The following is an 18,736-nucleotide window of genomic DNA, read 5'->3' on the forward strand; positions in this document are numbered from 1 at the left end:
CACCGGAGGCGGAGCTTTCGGCCCAGAGGTGGGGATTCCGGCCAGTGGCGGAGATTTAGCCATGGCCAAAATCTCCACCTCTGGCCCGGAAGCTCCGCCTCCGGGCCGGAAGCCCCGCCTCTGGGCCGGAAGCTCCGCCTCCGGGCCGGAAGCGCCGCCTCCGGCCCGGAATTTCCGGCCCGAGTGCGGACGTAAAGTTAGTAGTCGTAAATCCATTCTGTGAATAGCAAAAGTAGTAAGTTTATTCTGTGAATCGCAAAAGTAGTAAGTTCATTCTGTGAATACCAGAATTAGTAAGTGCATTCTGTGAATACCAAAATGGTACTAAGTTTAGGATTTTGTCTTAAGTTTGTTCTGTGAATCGGGCCCATAGTCTGTACCCATTATAAAAGGTTCAGGAAATTTAGCAATTAAGCCCACCTGTAGTGGAATGGGGGTCTCTCCACTCTTTTCTGCATCAACCTGGATGTTATTTGGACAAAATATTGAGTTGTAAATATCGGGGTACAGGAATTTCATGATACAGATATACAGATATAGGTTGTAAAGATATAAACCATCGTAGAAAGGTGACGTTCTTGCTCTTGTTTTTGGACATCCATCCCAAAGGGGCATGGTCATTGGAAAGGTCAAACTCTCTCCCTTTCAGATAATATCTGAGGCTCTCAATGGCCCACTTGATAGCCTTCTAGTCTTTCTCCATTATGGCATAATTGCGCTCTCTTGGAAAGAACTTCCTGATGATGTCAAATATAGTTTTGTCTATCTCATTTCTAATTGGGACAAAACTGCCCCTCGGCCCACTTCAGATGCATCGGTTTGGAGGATAAAATTCTTTGTGGCATCAAATGACTTTAAACACTTCGGAGAGTGATTTTATAACTCCCTTTCTGCCTCCTTGGTTTTTGTCCACAGATCAGTTAAGGGAGTAGCCCAGTGTGAGAATCTCAGGCTAAATGGGCGATAGTATCTCACAAGAGCATGAAACTCCCTTAAGTCCTTTTTCGTTTGGTGGAATGTGACCAGTATGACAGCTGCTACCTTAGCTTGGGGCTGTTTGACCCCCTTACCAAACAGCCAAGATATTTGACTTGCTTGACTGCTAAATGGCTTTTCCTCTGATTCACTTTAAGCCCTGCTTCCTGTGAAGTGTGTAGGACTGCTTTTAATTGGTCCAGATGTTCCTCCCATGACCTGCTATGAATTATTATATCATCCATTAAAGCTGCAGCATATTGATGGTGGGATCGGAGTAAGATATTCATCATTTTTTGGAAAGTAGCTGAGCCCCATGAAGCCCAAAGGGCAGTATGGTAAATTGATTCTGTTCCCCTGGGGTAGAAAATGTTGTTTTCTCTTTGTCCCTCTGGATCAGGGAGATCTATATTGTGCTTATCCAACCTTTTCTATCATCTTCTCAACAGGAGAAATTGGGTACATGTAAAACTTAGAAATTTTGGTTATCTCTCAGGACTCAGAACAGAGGCAGATCGATTCATCATGCTTCGGATGTAAACCACTGGCGAATCACATTTTGGGGTTTTCATTTCCAACTGTTTTATTAATATGGGTTTTAAAGTTGCATTATAGCGTTCTACTGAGCCATCTGTTTGTGGGAAGTATACCGTGGTCTTAATCTGTTGTAACCCCAGTTGTTTACTCATTTGTCCCATTAGTTTAGAAATAAATGGACTTCTTTGATCTGTGAGTATCTCTCTAGGGAACCCACACACGAAAATATCTCTACCAGAGCTTTGGCTATTTATGTAGTGTTAGGTTGACGCAAGAGAACAGCCTCAAGATACCTTGTTGCGTAATCATCCATACCTGAAACAAAGCAATACCTACTTTGAGATGGCAATAAGGGCCCTGTTATATCCATTCCTACCATTGAAAAAGGTTCCTCTATAATGGGTAGAGGACTTAGACATTCCTACCATTGAAAAAGGTTCCTCTATAATGGGTAGAGGACTTAGACGGGCTAACGGCAGTTGATAATGGCTGTGTTTTTGGCATATGCTCCACTCTCTACAGTACTTCCTTATGTGTCTGTAAATACCGGGTCAATAACATTGTCCTAGGATAATTTTTGCCGAGTTTTCCCTGCCAAAATGTCCTCCTAGCAAAATGGCTATGTGCTACGTAATGGACCTTTTCCTTACAGGGTTCAAGGACTAGCAATTGCACTGGTTTGAATTCCCCTCCCTTTCTGTATAATAACCCATTCTGTATGAAAAACTGTGGACCTAACTCATGAACATCTTCTTCGAGGCTTCTCAAGCTTCTCACAGAAGGGGTCTTCTCTCTGAGCCGCTTTGAGGTTTCTACCGACTACCATATATGTATTACCATATAGCCTCTTCTTTCCAGACAGGAAAGACAAATAGATTCCTATGTATGTCCTGTCTTTTTTGGCTCTTACTTTTCTTCTCTTTAGATTTGGGGCATTCAGTATCGTCCATCTCAGAAAAGGCTGCCTCTTCCCACCATGACTCTCCCTTTCTTCAAGAGAGTTTTAGGACTTCTTCAAGAGTCCTAAAACAGATAGGGCCCGATTCACAGAACAAACTTAAGACAAAATCCTAAATATAAGAATAAACTTACTACTTTTGCTATTCACAGAATGGATTTACGACTACTAACTTTACGTCCGCACCGGAGGCGGAGCTTTCGGCCCAGAGGTGGGGATTCCGGCCAGTGGCGGAGATTTAGCCATGGCCAAAATCTCCACCTCTGGCCCGGAAGCTCCGCCTCCGGGCCGGAAGCCCCGCCTCTGGGCCGGAAGCTCCGCCTCCGGGCCGGAAGCGCCGCCTCCGGCCCGGAATTTCCGGCCCGAGTGCGGACGTAAAGTTAGTAGTCGTAAATCCATTCTGTGAATAGCAAAAGTAGTAAGTTTATTCTGTGAATCGCAAAAGTAGTAAGTTCATTCTGTGAATACCAGAATTAGTAAGTGCATTCTGTGAATACCAAAATGGTACTAAGTTTAGGATTTTGTCTTAAGTTTGTTCTGTGAATCGGGCCCATAGTCTGTACCCATTATAAAAGGTTCAGGAAATTTAGCAATTAAGCCCACCTGTAGTGGAATGGGGGTCTCTCCACTCTTTTCTGCATCAACCTGGATGTTATTTGGACAAAATATTGAGTTGTAAATATCGGGGTACAGGAATTTCATGATACAGATATATCGTTGTCAAGAAAATCGTTTTTTTCAGGTAAGTAATATATTTGTCAAGAATGTCATTGTTAACACCATTTTCAATAATATAGCTATAAAAAATATATTTTAATTATCTTAATGTGTTTTAGTTCATATATTAATTTGACATGTTATTGCTTTGCATATTTGTTGATATTATTTTTAAATCTAGTTTATCTTTTTAAGTGATTTATAATTTTTAGGTTTCGCCTGCACAGCGCTTGCGCTGTGCTTTAGAAATTCATTGTTTTTAATATAAACTTAAAAGGGACTTACACCCCCCTCCTCTCTTTCCTGGCTTCTCATTGGTTTCTGTGCGTGCCACGTACCTTTCCTCCATTTCAATTAGCTCTAGCATATTTTCCTGTATTTACAAATGCTTGTTCCTCGTCTGCTTCTCTTATCAGTTTCCTGCCGCCTAAATACTGTTAACATCGACTTTGGTGGAACTATATTTTCGTAAAGTTTTACCTTATACTATTGCAGCATATTTATATAACAATTTATCACCGGGAGAGATTAAGTGATTTGCTTAGAATCACAGGATGTTGCACAGCGCCATCAAGACTTGAACCTGGATCCCCAACTCTCGAGTCAGCAGCTCTGGCCGCGGCGCCTCATCCTCTCGACTCCTGTGTTATCTGTCAGGGATCTCTTTCCTTCTCCCTGACGATGATTGATGAAACAGCTTTATATTCATTACATAGGTAAAACCGATGCATTACCAATGCTTGTTAATTTAATTGCTAATAGCAATTAATAGTGTTGTTGCTAGGTTTGTAGTGTATAAGGTGGGATGGTAATTAAGTAATAATTAAGTAACAACCCATTATTAATTTATTATTAATTATTGAATTGATTATTTATTAGGTAAATTGTGTAATAATATTTTTTTTTTGTTATATATTAAGTGCGGGCTGCTGGGTTTGTAGGGTATAGGGTGTTAAGTTAATTACATAATAATTAATTAACAATTAATTATTACTACATTATTAATTATTTAATTGATTATGAATTATGCAAATTCTTTAATAAGTTTATATATTAGTTATATTTCAGGTGCGGCCTGTTAGATTTGTGGGAATATAGGATGGGAAGTTAATTAAGCAATAGCTATCAGTTAATTATGTATTATTAATTATTTAATTGATAATTATGAACATTATGTAATATTTATTTATTTAAATTATATTTCTGTTGTGGATTGCTAGGTCTACATGGGTATAGGGTGGAATATTACTTAAGTACTCATTAAATAACAAATAATTATTAGTTGTTAATTAGTTAATTGATTATAAATTATGTAAATTGTGTTACAGTTGTGGCTCCTTGAGGGAGTGCTGCGGGCGGTGGGGTGGGGGAGGGGTAGGGTGGGGGGTAGTAAACTCCGGCATAAGGCGAAACGGAGGTAAGTAAATAAAAATGTGATATTTTCAATGATGTCACAGAAGATGTCATGTGTGATGTAATATGTGGGGTAATTAGCAGTGCCTAATATATTTTAAAATACAGACTTTACAACCAAATAAGCATAACAGATTTACTGCCACTTTTCTCCTTGTTGCCAATGTCTTTGTGGCAGGGTTTAAAAAAAAAATAAAGAATAATTTGAGGCCCAGATTTTACGTCTGGGTTCAGTCCATTTTTTTGGCACAACCCCAACGCAAAATCTCATTTGTTAAATATTGTACTACGCTTAAAATGTACTCATGATAGACCTGCTAAACATATGTGGAGTCTTAAAATATGATGTCACTTCCTGGGAGGTCATGGTTTATGATGCCACTTCCTGTGATGCCACGTGTGATGTCATGCACCCACACACTGTGATGTCACGAGCCACTTGCTTACTGCCTAACTTGGTTAGTCCTCCCACTTCTTTTTTTAGGACTTGTGCCCTGGCAGCTACCATCAGATGTTTGCTAGCGGTAACCTCACATGTTATTTTTTTATGTGCTGTAAAGTGGAATTAGCGCATTGGTGGATGTGCAGTAACTGATAACTTTGTGTAGTAACCGATAACTTCATTTACTCCCGTTATTGCATGCCTTTGAATAATAACTACATCCGCCTTAATAATACAAAATAGGCAATTCTGCTAAAAGGAAGGCTTTCAAAAATGATGTGACAAATTGTGCATCATCATGGGATTACAAATTGTTGACCTGGATGTTCCATTTTATATGATGCTGAACTCAGATGCGTTGGTATTCTGTAGAAGTAAGAGCATCTGGCCTAGAGCCTATTTGCATCGAAGTCTGTCTCATATTTTAGCCAGACGCCCCACTCAAGGTAATTAAAGTAGATTTAGCATTTCTATCAAAATACAAAGTGTTCCGTTTGCAAGGAGTTTCAAGGGTGCTGTTTCGATCCCTGTCAGCCTTTTAGGACATCAATTTGCTTCTTATAGAAAAAGAAGCATACAATCTCGGCCTGTTGCTTTGAGGGCTGTGGAACGTCCAGTCGTTTCGTTGTGCACTCTGTACGAATTATATTTTTGTTTTCTAAATCACGCATCGATCTGATTTGTTTTTGTTCAATTCCAACGCAGCCGTTTTAATCTGATTATTTAAAATGGGGAATGGTTATTTTAAGAGTTGTACTGGCCTTTGATTTAGAGTTTGTTTTAGATTGCCTTTCTACGACAATGCAGGCATTCGGATTCGGCAGAAACATTCTTGCTCGCCTTGTGGAGGGCCTTTTTATGAAAGCTGAGGTAAATTCAGCAACGCAAGCACCAATCAAGCGTAGTGTCTCACCCTCTGCAGTTGTGTTTAGAGGTGGGGGGGGGGGGGGGGGGGGTTGTACGCACAGGTAAAAGTTTGAAAAAGGAGTAGGTCTTACTTAACAACACAGCTATCTTCGAGATCCATTGTTTACAGCAGGCATAAGCCCTGATTGTGAGCGGTGGAGCGATAACGCCAGGTCGAAGTCAGTCACTTGCAGTTTTGAGTGCCTCTCAGCCTGGAATCATCAATTCCGCAAATACTGCAGGGCCAGAGGCTGCAGGCAGTAGCATAGCCTGGCCCCTGCCCAACCCCTCCAGACAGCATGGGGAAAGCGGACAAAGAGCCATGAGACAACGCGCCCTTAGACAGTGTGCCCTTAGTAGAGTCTGAAGACTAGCGTAACCATCCACCACCTAATAGACCCCTTCACTCTGACACTTTCTGCCTGGAAAAGGACCAGGCATTGCTGGGTCAATTAACTTATTCTGCACTCCAGGGAGAAAATTTGTAAATGCTGTGCAGGCATACAAGCCAGAATTGGAGATTCCAGTCCCCAGTACCTCCGCAACAAATTCTACCACACTCATAATGATGGCAAGAAAGTGGTGCAAAAAAGTGTCTCTTTTTGTATGGTCAGCCTTATTTTGTGTGGAGTGAAGCTAAAGTACAGTAATAATTGACTTCCATATTTTTGGTTTGGATGCAGTTCAACCACTGTTTGTAATATCTATTGAAGATCCAATCCATACTGAAGTTGGATTTTTCATAATTAAAACTATACAGGGAATTTTACGATGTCTGTGAACCTTTGCTTGTATTCATATCTTCTATATTATCCTTTTACTATTTTAATGGATATTATATATCATTATTGTTCTTTATTACACCTTCATGTATTTATGTATTAACAAATAACTGCATGTATGAAGTATTGTTTTTATGATCATATTAATCTATTCAATAAACCTTTTCTTGAACTTTAAAAAAAAAACTATACAGGAAAAGTAACATTTAAAAAGTTATACGTTCCCTACCTGAAGCCCCTGCTGGCAAATTATCATTAGTGTACCTGCATCAGGCCTGACTGTGCCAGTTTGATGAGGTGTAAAATACTGCTGCTCTCAGAGTAGAGACAATAGGGTGGGGCTGGCAGGATGGCATGAGGGAGGAATGTTACCATGCTTAACTCAAGCAGGCCACTTAAGGACTGTTCGGGAACTTCATTAACTTAAAAGGAAACAGGGAAGACTGTACTTCTATACAATATTGATAAAGGAAGTTTGGATAAAGGGGTCTTCTTATTCTTATACACTTTAGCCTTCTACTTTAATGTTAGTGGAGGAGGGAACTGGCCCCAGAACCAGTTTGCAGTTGTTGAGTTTGAGGGGACTGCTCATTACACATAGGTGAGCATAGGCTCCCTCCATGGGCCGAAAGATTCTGCCATGATGGATTTTACTGAGAATTGTGCACTTTAGGATAGTTTGCGGTGAGGCAAAACATGATATGCTGCAAAAGTGGGAAGGTTTGTCCTTGGTAACTTTTTGCTAATTGACTGTGGAATGACCAAGAGTCTCCCCCACCTACTGGCTAACGAATTGAACAAAAATTGCATCTCAACCCCACCTCCTCAAAACACTTTCTGCAACTGTGGCAGAACAGAAAAGAACGGGACCTGCTGTATATAACCTGTGTGGGAATCTAAAGGGCTGGACCTGGTCTCACTTGTACCCAGGACTAAGATGTCTCCAAGGGTCAGTTTGCTAACTTCTTGTGTGGGTACAGGGACATCAGAAGCTGCATGAGGCCTTTTTCTGGAGTGACTCATTGACCCGTTACAACTGGAACTGGACTGGATCTTTCTGGTAGCCTCTGCTCGAGTGTGTCCTGGTCCCTTCATTGTGCCCCAGATGTCTTGGGAGACTTAGAAGTGGATGAGAGAAAATGCCTCAGAAATTCTAAAAAGTTGGTACGTACAGAATGTTTGTACTTCCGAGACCTCCGGAGCTTCCATGAGACCCTGCAACAAAGGTGTCTGATTTTTGAGAGGAGTTCCTTGGATACAGCTACAAGCTTGCCCTGCTGGGAGAGTTTGAGCTCCAAAAGTCAGAAGGTAGAAACCTTAAACTGAAAAAGGCATGAAAAGCATCGACTTGACTAGAGGACTTTTGCAGCTGCAAAATGCGGATTTTCCCATTCAAAACTTTTTCCACTAAAACCAATGGCTTCAACGGAACATCGTTCAGCAGCTATCGAGCTTTGAGATGACTTTATTAGCTACAGCCTTCAACCATACCTCGCTGGAGAATTTCAACTTCCATAACAGAGACTAAAGGCCTGATTTTGAATTTGGCTGAATTGATACTCTGCCACAAATGCAAAAGAAATCCCATCCACCTTATTATAAGTGCATTATATACTATGGCACTTTCAATAAGGAAGTCAGGAGTACCCGCCCACCAACCTCTAAATCAGGTCTAAAGTCAAGGTAAAAACTTTGACTGGGACGATCCACTTGGTGTTTCCTACATCTGCTCCACTGCACTTGGCCTGACATTGCACCTAGCTCCTGGGCAACTGTGAATAATGATTTGTGGTTGGCCCTTTTTCTTGGCATATTTTGCCTTAAAATAATAAATATTCATATCTCTAGGCACCCTTATTGGATTTTGTTTTCTTGTTGTCATTTTTCTTATTACCTTTCAATTAATTTTAGAAATCGGTTATGATATTTTATTAGTGTTGTGTTTAGATTTTTGGACTGTTTTAGTGTTGCTAAATACACTATCCATTTTTCTGAGGTACGCCTACCTGCTCTCACATCGCTACAAGGTGTTAAACCAGGTTAAAATTATCCTCCCCAACTAATATCCAATCGTTTTACATGTGGCTTTCGATCCTTCCCTTTAGACATTACTTTGAATTTTTATCTCACCATCACACTATTGATTGCTTGGTGTATCATTCCTTCTACAAGGAAGTGCTTCTTTAGGAATATATGAGGGACCATTTAATGTCTGGAAAGCAGACTCAATCATCAAACTTTTTGTCACATTCAGTTCATTAGCTTACACATACATTGTGTACAGAAAGCAATTTTCACTTCAACACGTTTTTTTACTATCTTTTATTCAAAACGCGGGTGCGAGCCTGTCACTATAATCGTTGCCCTGTTGGCTTTTTTTGTGTGTATTGGCTCTGTGTGCCCCCAATACAATTGCCACAAAGTTTTGTAAGATCAGCAACTAAAGGGAAATGTTAGGAGGGATCTGGGAGGGACATACTAATCTAAAGGACACACCTACAAAAGTGTAAGGCAATTGCAATTCATAAATTACACTTCTAAAATTACTACAACCCTAAAGATGTCAAAAGAGACTCAAATAGACTCCAGATCAGACTTGGAGCACGTCAAGCATCACATATGGTGAACGAATTAATTGTACTGCAACACACTCTTATACAAATCATTGGAGACAAGGAAATAAAGAAACACTAGAAACATATTTTAAAAGAATAAATATAATATATATATATTTATATATTTTTTATGTAGTAAATATTTAATCTTAATGTTAATGTGGGTGGGACATTTTGACATTATTGTTTACAAATTAATATTTATGAATTAAATTAATATAATCAAATTAACCAATTATTTGATACATATTTAATTTGATGAGTTAATGTGCTGTAGGATTTTATTTTATTAGATCTAGTTTAGATATTGGTTAAAAATAAATATGTACAACTAATATGCATTTATAGTTTACATTAAAATGTTTCTTTTTTTTAAACTAAAATAAATATTAATAATATTCCCTATAGTTTCCTATAGAGAGATCTCTGTCACAATTATGGAGATCACCACCTACATGTGCAATGTAACTAGTAGTAACTTTTTACTACTCAGAAATGGTGAATGGGAAAACAATCTAGAGTTGCACCTAGGTTTAGTAGGGAATATACATGTGAGTAAATATACACATGTGTATTTACCTTTGTGAACATGCTTCGTTTTTTTTTAATTAGCACTAGCTTTTACCAATACATAGTGGTGTGAAGACCAGATTGCACTGTTACCCTAGCTTAATGGTACTCATTTCAATATTAGCAATAAAATGTTTTTATATAGAGTTTGCAACCACAGTTTTTGGCGATTTGTAGCGCTACGAACTACAGGTGATATTTTTATTGCAAATCAGTGGCACTAACTTTTCATAATCTTAAAAAATTAGTTTATTTTGCATTGTTTTTGCTTTTGCCAAACATGATGCTGTGAATAACATGTAAAACAATTACTCCCGGCCAGTGGCATTCATTTAATTAATAATAATGCACTGTTTTATACATGGTGCGCTTTAGACTCTAGCACTATGAGAAAAAGGTAATACACTCTTTTACATCGACCTTGGAAAGATAGAAGACTATTCAGCACTCCAGAGATTGAATTCTAGCCTCTTATCAGCACCTGGTGGTGATTCTGTTTTAGTGTGCGGTTCATAAGGGCTCAAATACTGGTGCACAAAGGCATCCTAAATTCAACCGTATTCATTAAGCAGGCCACACCTGATGCTCGCTTTATCGACCCGAATAGACGAAAGGCTGGCTATGCCTTGGAAAGATTAATACACTTTGACAGAGAATTTGAGCTGTTAAGCTACTGCACCAGTGTCCAGTTTGGTGCACCTAAATGGCATTCAGAACTTGACAACAACTGTAACATCGTCAATATGACATATCCTTTGTGTGGGTCATGTGGTTTAGGTTGTTAGTAAGTACGATGGGCCATATGTATGGCCAAGTCAGTGCAGTGCAGCGCAGCAAGTCATCTTCCTGTGCTGTACTGTGGGACAGGCAAAGGGCAGGAATGAGCTGTATTTAAGTCAATATGGCGTATCCTGCCTTTTCCTCTTCACTGGCGCCTTTTTAGATGCCTAGCGCCAACGCAGGCACCCTTGCACCATGGTGCAAGTGTGCCTGTGTTGTAAGGAGTATTGTTTTGTGCAGAATGGGGTACCTTACTGCACAAAAATAGTCTCCTGAGGCTTTTTCTTCATTCTATTTTTTCTGCAGCTCACCCTCTCAACCACCCATCCTTTCACCCACCCATCCTTTCACCCACTCATCCATCCATCCTTTCAACCACTCATCCATACATCTATTCACCCACCCATACTTTAACCCACTGATCCATCTAACTTCTCACCCATACATCCTTTCAGCCACCCGTCCATCCTCTTACTCACTCACCCTTTCACCCACACATCCATCCTTTTACCCATGCATCTTTCTTTACTTTTATCCATCCAACCTGTCAGCCACTCATCCTTCCATTCTTACATCCACCTATTATTTCATCTATCTATCCTTTCATCCACCCTTACTTTCACCCAATTATCCATCCATCCACTCATCAATCCATCCTTTTACTTCCTCATGCATCCACTCATCCATCCTCCTTTCCATTTTACATCAGCCTTTCTTTCTTCCTTTTAGCAAGAATCATAAACTTTTTTTTGCCAAATTGCAGATAACAGAGGCGCATAAATAACCCTAGCGCTGAAGCTGGTAAAGCGAGGGGTTCACAACGACCCTGATTACAAGCAGTGGCGTACCTTGGTCAGTAAGATTGGGAGGTGGGATGAGCTTCAGATTTTCCGACAATCACACAGACATATAACGTTAAAATACATTATACAACAAGCAGGGCACATGAGAGGGGCTTAAGGGGCAGTGGAAAGGGAGTGGAATGCAGATTGGTAAAGGTACTAAGGGCTCTATTACGATGGCGGGCGGACAAAGTTCGCCTGCCACCGCAACGGCAAAAGGGACCGCCCGCCATAGGTGCGGCGGTCCCACCATTCAAATTAGGATGTGCCCGCCACACTGGCGGGCGCATCACAAATTTTTTACATTGCGGCTGGAGGTGCTGTAAGCAGCACCACCCGCAATGTAAAAAATGCATGTAGTGCATTTGCATGCACAATGTGACAGGCACTGCGCGGTGCCTGCCACCTTGTGCATGCAAATGCAGGGCTGTACCATAGGTACCCCCCATGTGCACCCTCCACCCCCCAACATCCTGGGGGCCCGCTACGGCCCCCCAACAGCGAAAACTGCATGCCTTTCCATTGCGGCGTTGCTGCCATGGAAAGGCTGCTCTCTGCCAGTATCCTTATATGGTTGGCGGTGTCTTACAGACACCGCCACCATATTGTGGCAGTTTTCCGCCCGGTCGACGAGTCGACTGGCGGAGAAGCGGCGGATGGTCTTCCCGTCTGCCGCGGACCCCCCAGCTATCCTAATGTGGCAGGGGGTCTATCATGGAAGGATGGCGGGTGGATCGCCCCCGCCGGGCCGGCAATGGCTACCGCCGGCCCTGCGGGGGCGATCCGCCTGCCATCCTAATAGGCCCCTAAGTGAGGTAAAACTCGATATTTTGTAAACTAGCCAACATTTTTAAGACTTTCAAAACAGAGAGAGGGAGAGAGTGTTTGCGTTTTTGTATATGTGAATGTCAAAATTCCTGTTGAAATCTGAAAGACACATCACCTTACTGGACTGCAAGCACCTGTACCCAACTATTTACCTGAAAATTGATTTGATTTATTAGGGGGGTGTAACACCCCAAACACCCCCCAAAGCTACGTCCCAGGTTACAAGACAGTACACAGACTCTTTCCCACTACACAGAGGTACGAACCTTTACTGTACAATGAGGCATCTGGGGCACTCACTGCAGAGTCTCTCTCCCAGCATATAGAGTTGTGTGCCCCTGAATATCAAAGATAGACCACTGTGATATAGAAATTTGAGGACAAAATAGCAAAACAAAAAATATCGAAAAGGAAATTACTGTAGATTTTCTATACTCAGCTCAACATATATGTACCTTGATGATATATATCTTCAATGTACGTAGATGTGGAGTTAGGAATAGTTATCCATACTTACTTTATATGCGCTTACCTTTCGATATTTAGGTCTTCGATATTTTGTCCACTATTTTTATGTATCATGTATTTGGCGCAACCCACACAGACAAATTGCTGCCCTGTATCAAATGGAGAGAGCACCATTGTGCCATATCTACATTTATATGGCTAATTTCTGCTCTGTCTCTGTACTGGTGCACTGAGTGCTGCCTAGCGCCAACGCAGGCACCCTTGCACCATGGTGCAAGTGTGCCTGTCTTACAGGCAGGATTGTTTTTGTGCAGTAAACAATCCTCAGAGGCATTTTCCTCTTTCTACGTTTGTTGCAGAATGCAGCACACGTAGAAAGAGATAATAACTAGGAAAAATAAACATATTTCTCATTGTTATGCCTCCGTTGGGATGGTGTAGCATTTTTACACATTGCTTACTACCCTTAGTAAATCTGAGACTGTGCCAAAATCCATGGGTAAATGCGTGGGAACACCCACATTCCACCCATGGAACGCCTTCCCAACGCAGACTAACACAAGGCAGGAATTTGCGCTGTCTTGTGTTACTCTGGACTTACTAAGTCACGCAGAGCAATGATTTGCGTGGCTTAGGAAATTTCCTTAATCTCTTGTATCACCTAACGTGACGCAATGGCACCGCAAGGGCTTAGTAATACTCGGCCTTGGTGTATCTAGAGATACATGCTGTCACTCTTTGGTTACAGTTGGCTCCTTCCTCTGTAATCTGAACTTTGGTACTCGTCCTTTTGGTAGGCAGATTCAGGAAGTGGGAAAAATAACTTAAATAAAGTAGGGATGGGATGGTAGGAAGTTGAGGGTGACAAGGGAAAGGGGAACTGGAAACTGATGCCATGGGTCAGAAGGTCATGTCTCAAAGGGCCAGTATGCAAGAAAAAACATGGGCATCATCTCTTTCTCTGCCAAAAATAAGGTCTACTGAGAACCATCTCAGCTTCAGAAGAACAGTCAAAAGCTAACTCTTTTGTACATGATCACAATCCTCACAACACACCAATCTATAGCAATAGTATGAAGAAGAAATTAGAAAAATCGTAATGTGAAAACAAAATAATTCCAGCAGGAAGGGGAAAAACTGTAGTCCCGAAAAAACCTTTCATTCAACCAAGCAAATGCGACAATAACAAGAGCTGGAGAAGGCGGCGAGTCCACGAAGTGCCGTGAACGAGCAACAATTGTAACACAACTGGGCTTAAAATGGACTCACCTTTTATAGGGCAACACAGGATATGACACAAAGAGGAAGTGGTCCTGCTATCTTGGATTAGGAAAGAATATGCAAGGTAATGAACAATAATTCACATTGGACAACAATATAACTATTCAAGGCTAAAGAATAACACTTAATACAGTTCCCCAAGAACTGAATGACATGCATGCAAGAAGGAGTCACCCTTCTGTTCTGTTCATAATAGAAGCTCACACTGCTGAAACCTGCACTAATCCTGCAATATGTATCTAAATAGGCTGCTTCTGCTTTATGTTCAGTTTTATTGTTTTTAAAACTCAATACAGTACAACAGAGTGGATTTAAATCTGTGACATTGTCAATCTACAAAGATCACAGGTGCACAGCTGTTGTCCATGCTATATAATTGTGGTGTGTCCAGAGTTTGATTTAGGAAATCTGTATTATCATTTATAGTATTTCCAACTGTTTTGCAATTTTTAACTGACTCAGTGGAGTGACATATCAACCTCTTTAAGTTATGTTTTGTATTTGAATTAGCTTCTGTATTAATGCATCACAGAACAAACTAATTCTAATTACATTTAAAAGACGTGCAGATGTCTAGCATAATCAATGTGCCAAGACTACATAACAACTCATGGGCAGAATCACTAAGTACGTGCTCTGATGACTCAGCGAGGATCTGGACATTATTTATAATACTTTTCTATGTTGAGCCTAGGCAGCGCATGCGCTGTCTTTTCGAGACGTGCTGTATTCACTCTGCAAAAAGAACAATGGATGGACAGAATGCAGAACAATGTCATACATTCAGCCCAGTACAGAGAACTGGGCCTAAATCCATCGTTTTTTGCTCCCCATGCCATTCCAATTTGAACAAAGCCATATATAAATCAGTCTTGACCCTGCACCTAATGGTAACTTTCCAGCCCAAACTGCCAGGCCAGGTTCTCCCTGGACTGGAAACAAGCATCCTAGATCCGGTGTTGATGTTTCACCCCTCATCAACCAGGCTAGCTTGACTCCAGAGGCATAGAGAGCACAGGACCCATGTCTGGGCATACCCGGCGCATTTAGGGCAAGAAAGCAAAAGACACACAATGGGCGAAATGCAGAACAAATCAAAACATTTACCCCGTCAAGAGATCTGGGTTAAATCCATCATTTGTTTGCTCACCATGCCACCCCAGTTTAGACCTGGCCATATGCAAATCAGTCTTGACCCTGTGCCTCTGACAAACCAATGAGTCCCACAGGTGAGATCTAATGGCTTTGCCAATGCTCGTCTTAGGGAATGGAAACAAGTTTGAGTCATTACACAGCATATAAACCACACATTGACAAACCACATTGCCCCAAATACCCACCCGGACAGATACCAGCGATTATTACAAATTAAACATTTTGTGCTTTCGAAGAGAAAAAACTGAACACAAAGGACAAGCTTGGCAGACCACAAGCAGGCCCATAATGGAGGAAAAGAGATATGAGGAGTGGCAAAGCATCTAACAAACTCATAGGTGCCAGCTTTTACAACATCATCACGTCCCTTCCCAGCAGACAATATCCCCTAGGTCAGCAGTCTTAAGTTGATAACAGACAGGTTGTCACCAGTTAACTTCATGTTGACCTCTCTATTGGTGTACCATCACGTTATACGTCATCTCTAAAATCACATTAAAAAACCTTGACTGCCTTAAACTGCATAAAAGAACATTTATTTTATCTACGTTTCACCCTGAGTTTCAGGGGGTTATCTATCAAAGCTTTTATGGATGTGTATGCTGTCCATGACTTTTTCCTTTAGCCAAAAGGCCATGGGTCCTGATTCACAACAGTAAACTTACACTTTTGTGTAAGTTCACGATTGTTTGCTATTCCCAAAGGTATTTTACTAGTAGTATCTTTACGACTAGGGAGACTCCGTACATAAAAATATAGGACTATCCTATCTTTTTGAGTGGAGAGTTTGCAGTCATAAAGATACTATTAGTAAAATACCTTTTTGAATACATTTTCCATACCTTTTCCTGTCATTTCCTGGTGTGGGTCCAACTTTCCCTGCTTTAGATTCACTGATGCCAAAGTTTATTACTCACTCTTGACTTTCTAGGGCATTCTGAAGGGAGGTTTATAGTTTCCATGAGAGTCATCTCACCTGATGCAATTAATCGACCATTCTCGATTGAATCCTCTTCTTCTTGCTATTTTCCACACTGTTTCTGTTGTGAAGTAGCTAAAGCCTTAAAGAATATATCTCTATTGCCTTTAACCTTTGTACCCAACCACAGTTATTTTCTCCAAGGTTTTACAGCTGAATAGAGCTCAGTCCAGTCTCACAATGAGCATAGACCAAGTTTTCTAATGGTGTGGGCCAAAATCTGGGATTTTCCAGGAAAGTGCCAGTGGGCATGACTCCAGGACTCTTTCACCGACCAGAATATACATCCCCTGATCTACCTGGGGGGGAGTCACCGGATCATTGTCTTCTTGTCCGTCTTCCACTCACAGTCCTCACATGCGAGTTATCTCCATTCATGCAGAACCTAACCACCAAACTTGACTTTTCCTTTTTACTCCAAGATGGCCCCCTATATCCCTGACTCACTCCCTCACTTCCTGGGAAGGTCTTTCTGTTTCTTTATTCTGCATCCAATTGCCATCTTGGCTTCAGGTGTGTGTATTTTTATTTTTATTTCTTTTTTTCTTTAGCCCTGCTTTGAGTGCTTTGTGCCAGGTTTTAGTGATCGCCCTCTTAAGCTGGGCATTTGGGGTCATGGAGGACGTCTGTGTTGTACAGGGCAAACTTTGGCAGCCTCTAAGATGTCAGTGAGCATTTTTTCGCTTGCTTTTGTTTTTCATGTTTTTCCCCATGGTTGATGTCTTGTCTGACACTTTGTTACGGGATGCGAGGCACTGATGGGCATCAGATAGGGATGATTTTATTGCAGTCGTGGGGTGTGCAGCGCCTGCCTGATTCCAAGATGGCGCCTCAATGGTTTGGCTGGTCTTGACTCTGCGCTTCAACCAGGCTGACTGTTTCAGGCAGGGGTGCGGTGCAGCAAGAGTGGCGTTGCCTGGGTTACAGGCCGTCTTATTTGGAAGTGTTCTTTCTGTGCGGGTTTCATTCCGGTGATTGCGGTTGCCTCATTGGTGCAGTTCCCTTGTTCTTTGCTGCCTTCAGTGCGTCTGGCTTGGATTCGGTCGCTCCGGCCCTGTGAGGAGTGATTTGGAGGACAACACAGTGGTGGCTGGGCCATCTTCATGGGTTCTGGTGTCCCCTGACCTCCAGGTCATTATAGCTGCAGCGGTGGAGGCTGCTTTTTGTGCTTGTGAGGGGGCTCCTCCAGCCAAGGTGCCCAGGATGGATCCTTTACTCGAGGGGGATGACGAGGATTTTAATGGCTGTTTTGTGCAGGGAATGAACCTTGCCAAAGTACTGCAACTGGTGCGGGAGACTTTGAGCTTTGCAGTTACCGTTCCAGTTTCGACTGAGGAGAACTGCTTTTCGCAGTATCAGCCGTCTGAGTCAGACTCTTTGCCCTTACACTCTTCAACTTGCTGTGTCCTTTCTAATGAGTGGAAGGATGTGGAGAAGCAGTCCTTACTCTGTTTTTTTCTGAAACGTTTTCCCTTTGAGAACTTTGGAGAGGGGTTTCCATCCTCAGTCAAGATTGAAAACATTATGGCTGGGTTATTCTCTCGGGGGCAGTGGTGTCAGAGGATGCTTTGCATTCTGATGCTGTGGACCGGAAGGTGGAAGGGGCTATGAAGCGTAACTATACGGCTTTGAACTCTGCGGTTCATGCCGATGCCTACAACACTTATGCTATTCAGTCCCTCCCGAAGGACTTCTATTCTTTGGCCGAAAAAGTACAGGAGGATGTGTATTTTTCAGCATTGTTTGCCTTGATGGAGCAACAGCTGTGATTCCTCTCGGATGTCACCTTTGACAACCACTGTGCTTCCGCAGTATTTTCTAGTCCGGCAATTGCAACCCGCGCAACATTTGGATGCAGTCATGGAAGACCAATGCTGCTAAGAATGCTCCTTTTGAAGCTGCCTTTTATGGAGATCTAAGGTTTTTGGCAGTGATTTGGAGGGCATGATTAAGAAATCTGCAGAGAATAGGAAGCTGGTTACTCTTGTTCATCCTGTTTCCAGTGACAGGGGTTTTGGTTTCAAGAGGGCCTTTCCCGCTGGGGTAAAGCCCTGCAACATCAGTCCTTTCGAGGCAGAGGTTGCGGCTGGTGCACCCTTCATGCTGACAAATCCCACTATTCAGCTGTCACATCCTCTCCCACCCCTCCCAAGGCCTGACGGTTCCAGGTTCCATCCTGTGGGGTGTGTCTTCAGTTCCTTCGGGATGTTTTGGACTCATTATATTTCCGATGCCTCGGCTGTCCATGTGGTCTCCGAAGGTTACAGGATAAATTTCCGTGGTACTCCACCTCAACATTTTTTTGAGACTCCTAGTTCTCCGACAAAGTTGTCTGCTCTTCTCTAGGGAATTCAGTTGCTGCTCCAAAAGGTGGCCATTGTTCCCATTTCTCCTGGGGAGAAGTTCCAAGGATATTTTTTACTGCTTCCTCTGGTCCAGAAAGCTTCTGGGGAGTTCTGCCCTGTTCTGGACCTCAAGGGTGAATCGG

This window comes from Triturus cristatus, chromosome 2_2 (genome assembly GCF_964204655.1).
Source record: "Triturus cristatus chromosome 2_2, aTriCri1.1, whole genome shotgun sequence".
Classification (NCBI taxonomy): domain Eukaryota; kingdom Metazoa; phylum Chordata; class Amphibia; order Caudata; family Salamandridae; genus Triturus; species Triturus cristatus.